The 10633-nt window shown below is 43.9% G+C and overlaps 1 pseudogene; it reads left to right on the top strand.

Annotated features, from left to right (window-relative positions):
• The first annotated feature begins 10212 nt into the window (after positions 1-10212).
• On the top strand, positions 10213-10351 carry LOC119334886 (annotated as a pseudogene).
• The last annotated feature ends 282 nt before the right edge of the window (positions 10352-10633 follow it).

The following is a 10633-nucleotide window of genomic DNA, read 5'->3' as shown; positions in this document are numbered from 1 at the left end:
GGTCCCTCGGGATTGAACTCCCACAGGCGAAGAGGCCAGCATTTGCAAGGCTGGACTTGACGAACCCGCATAACTTGTATTACCGCAACCAAACTGAAATCTCCATTGAAGAGATCTCGAATGCGGCTTTGCAGTATAGGCACGTCCTTGGCTAGAGCCCAGCTCAGACCTCTGCTGATCCATGAAATCAGTTGTGGTGGAGGGCCCGAGCGAAAAACAGGGGCGGCCGCCCACTTGGCACTTCTAGGAGCTGTGATGTAGAACCACTCCCGTGGCCACAATTCAGACACCTCTGGGATGGAACCTTTGGGCCACGGAGCTCCCGTCATCTTGCGTATTGAGGCACCTCCACACGCTGCATGTTGCCCCTCGATCATCTTCGGCTTTACTTCAAAGGTCTTGAGCCATAGGCCAAAGTGAGGGGTAACCCGGAGGAAGGCCTCGCACACGACAATAAATGTCGTGATATGAAGAAAGGAGTCCGGAGCTAGATCATGGAAGTCTAGCCCGTAATAAAACATCAAACCCCTAATGAAAGGATCCAGAGCAAGGCCTAGACCTCGGAGGAAGTGGGAGACGAACACGATGTTCTCGTTGGGTTCAGGGGTGGGGACGGCCTGCCCTCGAGGAGGTAGCCGATGCAAAATCTCAGCGGTCAGATACCTGGCCTTCCTCAACTTTTTGATGTCTTCTTCCGTGACGGAGGAAGGCACCCATCGGCCTTGAAGGCTAGATCCGGACATGACTGAAGGTTCGGAGCACCTGACCTGAACTTCAGGCGTTTGAGCTTGAGGTGGGGGAAGGGTTCGATTGAGCACGGGAGGGAAAAATAAGAGCCTTGTCCCCTTTATAAAGAGGGTGAATATCAAGCGTCCTCTCCGTGTCCGTTTGGACTTGCCTATAATCTAGGAGTCCTAGAAGCGGTTGGGTTACCCACGCCCGTATTGATGAGAATCCCGAAATAAGGGGACACGATCTCTGCTTTAACAAGACGTGCCAAGGAAACCGCCTTGCATGACATGCTGAGGTGGGATAATTAAACGACTCGGATAAAGGCTTGGCCGTGGTGTTTCACACTACGGAATACATCAGCAGATTAGATTTGTGTAAATATTATTCTCTCTATGGCAATATGTGGGAACATATTTTGCAGAGCCGGACACTATCTTTATGTTCAAAATCTTCTATGAAGTACTTGGAGGAGGGACCCGCCTTGCAATGCCGAAGACAATCTGCGCGCTGGACTCGTCGTCATTGAAGCCTGGTTCAGGGGCTACTGAGGGAGTCCTGGATTACGGGGTGTCCGGATAGCCGGACTATACCTTCAGCCGGACTCCTGGACTATGAAGATACAAGATTGAAGACTTCATCCCGTGTCCGGAAGGGACTTTCCTTGGCGTGGAAGGCAAGCTTGGCGATACGGATATGTAGATCTCCTACCATTGTAACCGACTTTGTGTAGCCCTAACCCTCTCCGGTGTCTACATAAACTGGAGGGTTTTTGTCCGTAGGACAACATACACAACAACAATCATACCATAGGCTAGCTTCTAGGGTTTAGCCTCTCCGATCTCGTGGTAGATCTACTCTTGTACTACCCATATCATTAATATTAATCAAGCAGGACGTAGGATTTTACCTCCATCGAGAGGGCCCGAACCTGGGTAAAACTTCGTGTCCCTTGCCTCCTGTTACCATCTGGCCTAGACGCATAGTTCGGGACCCTCTACCCGAGATCCGCCGGTTTTGACACCAACAATAGCCTTTACTATGCCTATTTTATAAGTCGTCATGTTGTTGTTTGAAAACAGAAAGTTTACCGCTGTTGCAATATTCCCTAGAAAATTCAGAATGTGATAAAATGTTGAAACCTTTTGCATATTAAGCTCTGATAAATTTACTACAGTGTGAATTTTCTTTCATAATTTTTGGAGCTAGGGAAGTATGTATGTTGCTGCATTCTTTACAGACTGTCTTGTTTAGGCAGATTGCTGTTATGTTTGCATTGTTTGCATATGTTTGCTTCTTTAATGATTCTCTTTGAGCATAGGACTATTAAATATGCAGAGGCATTTAGTATGCAATGCTGAATAATAATTTTAGTGATTTGCTACAGTAGAGTATGATAAGGTTTTTGCAATGGTTTATACTAACTTATCTCACGAGTCCTTGTTGAGATTTAGGGAGACCGTGATATGAGAGGAATTAAGGAGACACAAAAGCTCAAGCTTGGGGATGCCCAAGGCATCCCAAGATAATATTTCAAGAAGTCTCAAGCATCTAAGCTTGGGGATGCCCCGGTTGGCATCCCACCTTTCTTCTTCAACAACTATCAGTTAGTTTCGATTGATCCTAAGTTTTTGCTTCTTCACATGATGTTTACCATTCTTAGAATGCCATTTTCTTTTGTTTTGCTTGCTGTTTGAATAAAGTATCAAGATCTGAAATTCTTAAATGTTAGAGAGTCTTCACATAGTTGCATAATTATTCAACTACTCATTGATCTTCACTTATATCTTTCGGAGTAGTTTGTTATTTGCTCTAGTGCTTCACTTATATCTTTTTAGAGCTCGGTGGTGGTTTTATTTTATAGAAATAGATGAACTCTAGTGCTTCACTTATATTATTTTGAGAGTCCTAAACAGCATGGTAATTTGCTTTGGTTATGAAACTAGTCCTAATATGATGGGCATCCAAGAGGGATATAATAAAAACTTTCATATAGAGTGCATTGAATACTATGAGAAGTTTGATACTTGATGATTGTTTTGAGATATTAAGATGGTGATATTAGAGTCACGCTAGTTGAGTGGTTATGAATTTGAGAAATACTTGTGTTGAAGCTTGTGATTCCCGTAGCATGCACGTATGGTGAACCGTTATGTGATGAAGTCGGAGTATGATTTATTTATTGATTGTCTTCCTTATGAGTGGCGGTCGGGGACGAGCGATGGTCTTTTCCTACCAATCTATCCCCTAGGAGCATGCGTGTAGTACTTCATTTCGATAACTAATAGATTTTTTGCAATAAGTATGTGAGTTCTTTATGACCAATGTTGAGTCCATGGATTTTACACACTCTCACCCTTCCACCATTGCTAGCCTCTCTAGTACCGCGCAACTTTTGCCGGTACCATAAACCCACCATTTAACTTCCTCAAAACAGCCACCATACCTACCTATTATGGCATTTCCATAGCCATTCCGAGATATATTGCCATGCAACTTTCCACCATTCCGTTTATTATGACACGCTTCATCATTGTCATATTGCTTTGCATGATCATGTAGTTGACATCGTATTTGTGGCAAAGCCACCGTTCATAATTCTTTCATACATGTCACTCATGAATCATTGCACATCCCGGTACACCGCCGGAGGCATTCATATAGAGTCATATCTTGTTCTAAGTATCGAGTTGTAATTCTTGAGTTGTAAGTAAATAAAAGTGTGATGATCATCATTATTAGAGCATTGTCCCAGCGAGGAAAGGATGATGGAGACTATGATTCCCCCATAAGTCGGGATGAGACTCCGGACGAAAATAAATAAATAAAAGAGGCCAAAGAATCCCAAATAAAAAAAGAAAAAAAGAGGCCATAAAAAAATAGAAAGGCCCAAATAAATAAATAAAAAATGAGAGAAAGAGAGAAGGGGCAATGCTACTATCCTTTTACCACACTTGTGCTTCAAAGTAGCGCCATGATCTTCATGATAGAGAGTCTCATATGTTGTCACTTTTATATACTAGTGGGAATCTTTCATTATAGAACTTGGCTTGTATATTCCAATAATGGGCTTCCTCAAAATGCCCTAGGTCTTTGTGAGCAAGCAAGTTGGATGCACACCCACTTAGTTTCTTTTTGAGCTTTCATACACTTATAGCTCTAGTGCATCCATTGCATGGCAATCCCTACTCACTCACATTGATATCTATTGATGGACATCTCCATAGCCCGTTGATACGCCTAGTTTATGTGAGACTATCTTCTCCTTTTTGTCTCCTCCACAACCACCATTCTATTCCACCTATAGTGCTATGTCCATGGCTCACGCTCATGTATTGCGTGAAGATTTAAAAAGTTTGAGAACATCAAAAGTATGAAACAATTGCTTGGCTTGTCATCGGGGTTGTGCATGATTTAAATACATTGTGTGGTGAATATGGAGCATATCCAGACTATATGATTTTGTAGGGATAGCTTTCTTTGCCCATGTTATTTTGAGAAGACATGCTTGCTTTGTTAGTATGCTTGAAGTATTACTGTTTTCATGTCAATATTAAACTTTTGTCTTGAATCTTATGGATCTGAATATTTTTGCCACAATAAAGAAGATTACATTGATAAATATGTTAGGTAGCATTCCACATCAAAAATTCTGTTTTTATCATTTACCTACTCGAGGACGAGCAGGAATTAAGCTTGGGGATGCTGATACGTCTCCAACGTATCTATAATTTTTGATTGTTCCATGCTATTATATTATCAACCTTGGACGTTTTATATGCATTTATATGCTATTTTATATGATTTTTGGGACTAACCTATTAACCTAGAGCCCAGTGCCAGTTTCTATTTTTTCCTTGTTTTAGAGTATCGCATAAAAGGAAAATCAAGAGAGTCCAATTGACCTAAAACTTCACGGAACTTATTTTTGGAAGGAAAGCAACCTGATAGACTTGGAGTGCACGTCAGGAAAGAAACGAGGGAGCCATGAGGTAGGGGGCGCGCCCACCCCCCTAGGGCGCACCCTCCACCCTCGTGGGCCCCTCGTGGCCCCCCTGACGTACTTCTTCCGCCTATATATCTCCATATACCCTAAAAACATCAGAGAGCATAATAGATCGGGAGTTCCGCCGCCAGAAGCCTCTGTAGCCACCGAAAACCAATCTAGACCCGTTCCGGCACCCTACCAGAGGGGGCAATCCTTCTTTGGTGGCCATCTTCATCATCCCGGTGCTCTCCATGACGAGGAGGGAGTAGTTCTCCCTCGGGGCTGAGGGTATGTACCAGTAGCTATGTGTTGATCTCTCTCTCTCCCTCGTGTTCTTGAGGTGATACGATCTTGATGTATTGCGAGGATTGCTATTATAGTTGGATCCTATGTTTCTCCTCCCCCTCTACTCTCTTGTAATGGATTGAGTTTCCCCTTTCAAGTAATCTTATCGGATTGAGTCTTTAAAGATTTGAGAACACTTGATGTATGTCTTGCCGTGCATATCTATGGTGACAATGGGATAACACGTGATTCACTTGATGTATATTTTGGTGATCAACTTGCGGGTTCCGCCCATGAACCTATGCATAGGGGTTGGCACACGTTTTCGTCGTGATTCTCCAGTAGAAACTCTGGGGCACTCCTTGAGGTCCTATGTGTTGGTTGAATAGATGAATATGAGATTGTGTGATGCATATCGTATAATCATACCCACGAATACTTGAGGTGACATTGGAGTATCTAGGTGACATTAGGGTTTTGATTGATTTGTGTTTTAAGGTGTTATTCTAGTATGAACTCTAGGGATGTTTGTGACACTTATAGGAATAGCCCAACGGATTGATTGGAAAGAATAACTTTGAGGTGGTGTCGTACCCTACCATAATCTCTTCGTTTGTTCTCCGCTATTAGTGACTTTGGAGTGACTCTTTGTTGCATGTTGAGGGATAGTTATGTGATCCAATTATGTTAGTATTGTTGAGGTAACTTGCACTAGCGAAAGTATGAACCCTAGGCCTTGTTTCAACGCATTGCAATACCGTTTACGCTCACTTTTATCATTAGTTACCTTACTGTTTTTATATTTTCAGATTACAAATACCTTTATCTACCATCCAGATACCACTTGTATAACCATCTCTTCGCCGAACTAGTGCACCTATACAATTTACCATTGTATTGGGTGTGTTGGGATACAAGAGACTCTTTGTTATTTGGTTGCAGGGTTGCTTGAGAGAGACCATATTTATCCTATGCCTCCTACGGATTGATAAACCTTAGGTCATCCACTTGAGGGAAATTTGCTACTATCCTACAAACCTCTGCACTTGGAGGCCCAACAACGTCTACAAGAAGAAGGTTGTGTAGTAGACATCACCGCCAGAGAGCCCTAGGTTTCGAGGAAAGAGGGTTTACCTAGCTCAGTTCCCCTACCCCCCCTCAGGGTCGGCCCTCCTACGAATCTAATTTGTCCTATACATATAGCGTTGTTGCCTCAGATGGATACGAGTCACACAAATTTAGACACCAACCTACTATATCGGATATAGTAGAATATATTCCATTCTATAGAAGGAAGGGGTATCAGAAACATAATCCATCAATCTCTAATAAGTGATTAACCCAAAGAGACACGCCTGATGGATTGCATAGATTGGACACTCAGGCACTCTCAGGCATTCCGGCCGGAAATTAATAGGGGTTTGCCACTTGTTGGTTTAGGGAATCTAAAAAGTAACCATCACATTCACGTATAACTGAGATTGTAATTTCGCTGATGGTATCTCTGTAGCAAGATTGTGATCTCATTGATTGATTATATTTTCCTAAATACTTATTAGTGAAGCTGCACTAATTGGAGCTCCCGAGCGCATGGATCAGAGCCGTCCGATGCATGCACGTGCTAACACATAGGTTTATTTAAGAGAGCAGACGGTGATAGTGTGTGAAGACCGCGCCCACGTGCATGTAAATAACTAACGCTAGTGTGCATGCATGTGCTACCCTCATCTATTTATTTAGTTTCAATTTTTGAACTGAGTGTCAGAATGAAGAACCGTTTTCACCGTTGGGTTCCTCGCGACGAGCTTGTCGAAACTAGATCTCATATGTATATGTTCTGATGTGTTTTTTCAAAAGCAACTTTGATGCTAGATGAGGCAGCTTTAGTGCTAAACATGAGCAACTTTGATGCTATATGAATTCCATCATGTGTATAGGTGAATTCGCCTAGTAGCATCCCAATTAGCTGTGTGCAGTAGTGTAATAGGTGGTTATCATAGTGGCTAAGTAGATAGCTTAGTTGTCTATAATACGGTAAAAGTTGCCTACCATAAAGGGCAAATATTTCTAACATTGCTTCTAAGTTGTCTACCTTAAAAACTATGTTGTCTACGATGCTACAAATTTCCTGCGAGTGATCCTCAATTGCCTACAATACTATGGAAGTTGTCCATCAAGGGACCTAAGTTGCCTACAATATTGATTTTTTTGTGAGATTTAAGTTATCTATCATGATTCCAAAGTTTAAAACTATGTTGGGATGGATGCTATGAGAACCATGTGCTTTCCTTTTTTGGGGGAGTTTGCCCGCCAAAGGTATTGTGCTAGTGTTGGCTAGCCAGGTCGCGACGAGCTCTTTATAACTAAACCCCACATGAATATGTTTCGGTGATTTTTTTTTTCTAAAAGCAACTTTAATGCTAGATGAGACAAGTTTAGTTCTAAATTGAGGCAACTTTGCTCCATTAAAAATAACTAATTAATAACAATAAGCAACTAACTAGTAATAGAGAACAACTTCAAAAAGAGGTAGATAAAATCACATCATCTTTGTAAGCAACTTTCCTTATATTAGAAGCAACTTTAGTGCTAAAAATAAGCAACTTCACTACATTCTGGGTCCTAGTTAGTTTTATGTAACATTCTTCTAAATTCCTCACTAGTACTTCTAAGTTGCCTATTATTCATGCTCATATGTCGTGTTCCTAAATTGCATATACGACTGTGAAGTCGTCTAGCTGATGCTCTTGTGTCTGTTATTGCTAGTTATGATAGGCAACTTGGTGGTGAATCTAGGTAACTAAACGTGGCTTATGTTTTGTGTGATTTTCTTATTTATTTTACGCAAACCAAACTAATAGCTAGTCCTATTATGCTAAAAATATGAAGTTGCTTCCCTATAGCACTATAGTTGCCTCCATCACACCCGAAGTTGCCCTCAAAAAAAAGTTTGTCGAAACCTATCCATAAGGGATCTAGTTTTGAAGAACTCGTCGTCAGAAACCCAACGGTGAAAACAGAATTGTATTTCGATGCTTGATTCAAAAGTTATGGCTTTTAAGATTTTTGAACTCCAAATAAATGCACGCAGGGACAAGGTCTGAGCTGATTTCTTTGGTAATGTAACAGTGTCACGTGGGTACGTGGAAAGGTGGTGACAAACTTCCTTTTTTTGAAAGTGTGCAGAACAATCTATTATATTTAGATATATATACGGTATGGCGCTGGATCACATGAACGAGCGCCCGAGCGCTGGCTAGCCACGTCCTTATATTTTTGGGTAGTACTAGTCATTGGCGCGCTGCACGAAATTTCAGTTGGCCGCACCACACACCTATACAATTTGGGTAGTTACGGCCGTGTGATCGTCTTCCTTTCCCTAACCGTTTCGTTAAGAAAAGGAAGGAAAAGCCATGGCGCAAGTGATCCTCCGCAAACGTCAGCTAGCTCAGTGGCCGTCCTCGCCCGCTTGCCTCACTGCCGGTTGGTCGCCATTGCATCACCTGTCCTCACCGGCTTCAGCAGGACGGCCGCCGCCGCCATCCTAGCAAAACACCCAACGTCTCTATCTTTGCAGCACCGAGCCATCGCCATCGTATCACCTCCGTGACAACACCATCGTGCCGCCAGCCGCAACTCTCACCGTTGTCGCTCACGCGCAGTTGAAGTCTTTTCTCACACGAGTTGAAACTTTTTTCCACACCGGTTGAATATTTTTCCCACCGTCGATGCTCGCTGCCCGAGGTTGCGTGAATGACGGACGCCCAATCAATGCCATCTAATGGATGTAGCAAAAAACATCTACGATGGTAGCAAAAACAGCAACGATTAAAGAAGAAAACATTGTCGCCGCCGTCTCGGGTCACATCTCCACCATTAATGGATGTAGCAAATTTTCTCGCCGGTCGTAGAAAAAGTCGACAACGGCTGCAGCAAAAAACGTCTATGTCGTTGTGGGTCGTAGCTTTGTCATTATTGGACGTAGCAAAAATTGTCACTGTTTTAGCACGCCGCGATGCTGGTTCCACGAAACCACCACGGTCCAAGCATGCAACACCCTGCACCATCTAGCTCGCGGTGCCATGATGGTGCGGACATGGCCATGGTGCCCGCGGTCACATCACAACCGACGAAATAGGATGCAGCTTCGCCAGACTGCGTTTGCAGCTTCTTTCCCCCATCAGAGCTTCAACAAGCAGTGGCAAGCATGGATCTTGAGAATGTCCTAAAGCTTCTTTCCGACATACCGCACACGAAAGTTTCGGGCGGTATATGAGAAGGACATCTTCTCGTAAATCAGTGAAGAGAATGGACCTTTTTTATGGTATCCTTTTTTTGGAACGGAGGCAAAAGCTTTGCCTCATCTCATTAAAAAAAGGGGAATAACAAAGTATGCAGAGGGCCATTACACCTCACACAAATGGAAAGAAAACATTGTTAAACGATAGGCTTAAGTTGTGTAACGTGACATTGTTACGATTGTAATTGTGTGTGTGTGTGCGTGTGTGTGTGTGTGTTTACTTGTAAACCAAGGTAGGTGGTTAGCTAGTAGGACCGATCCCTTGTATAGTTTGGATTAGGGGCCAAACCCAAAACCACCTGCCGATCTTGTACCTCTGTCGATGATATAAACACGCATGCATCCCTGCCAAAGGCATAAGCTTCACACCAAAACCTCGCTAGTTTTTACATGGTAATGAGAGCCTACCTCGGATTCGTCCATGGCGAGCTCATCCGCAAATTCATTCCCGTCATCTCCTTTTGCACACATCGCCACCGAGAAGCTTTCGATAGGGAACGAAGAACTCTCGCGTGCCACCATCATCTCTGCCATCAGGGGGCCGCAGATGGCAGGCTTCCTCGATCTGCAGCAGGTGGTGCCGCCCATGATGATCGAGGTCACTAGCGACGATGGCCAGACCAAGTCGAAGGTCCCCAACCTGGAGTTCAGCACATGGTACGCTCGGGATCACCAGGTTTTCTCCTACCTGCTGACCATGCTACCACCTGAGATGGCCATCCAAGTGGCAACTTGCCACACCGCAACAAAGCTATGGAACACCGTGCAAGGGATGCTCACCTTGCATACCCGAGCGCGGTCTGTCGACGTCAGAGTCGCATCGGCGAATCTTCAGAAGGGCAACTCCACCATTACATAGTACATTGATAAGATCAGAACCCTTTGTGATGAGTTGATTGCCTCAGGAAAAAAGGTGGACAAGGAAGATGTGGTCTCCCACATCCTCGCCAGACTGGAGGACGAGTTCGATCTCGTGGTGTCCGCCATGTGCTCACAGGTTGAACCTGTTACTGTCCTGGAGCTGTACTCGCAACTTTTGAGCTTCGAGACTTGCATGAATCTTCGCGCGCGGGGCGGGGGGCTCTCAGTCCTCTGCAAACGCTGCAACACGCGGGTGCTTCAACAAGCAAAACGACAATAGCAGCGGTGGTCGTGACCACGGCCGCGTCTTCAATAACAAACAAGACAGCAGTGGCAGTGGTGACCGCGCCCGGAACTTCAACAACAAGCCCAACGGTAGGGGCGACCGTGGCAACGCAGGAGGAAACGACGGCGGCTTCAACAACAACTCCCCCGGCAAACCAACGTGCCAAATATGTGGCAAAGTTGGG

Source organism: Triticum dicoccoides, chromosome 7A (genome assembly GCF_002162155.2).
Source record: "Triticum dicoccoides isolate Atlit2015 ecotype Zavitan chromosome 7A, WEW_v2.0, whole genome shotgun sequence".
Classification (NCBI taxonomy): domain Eukaryota; kingdom Viridiplantae; phylum Streptophyta; class Magnoliopsida; order Poales; family Poaceae; genus Triticum; species Triticum dicoccoides.
Note: the sequence above shows the minus strand (reverse complement) of the source record. Positions and strands in the feature narration are given on the sequence as shown.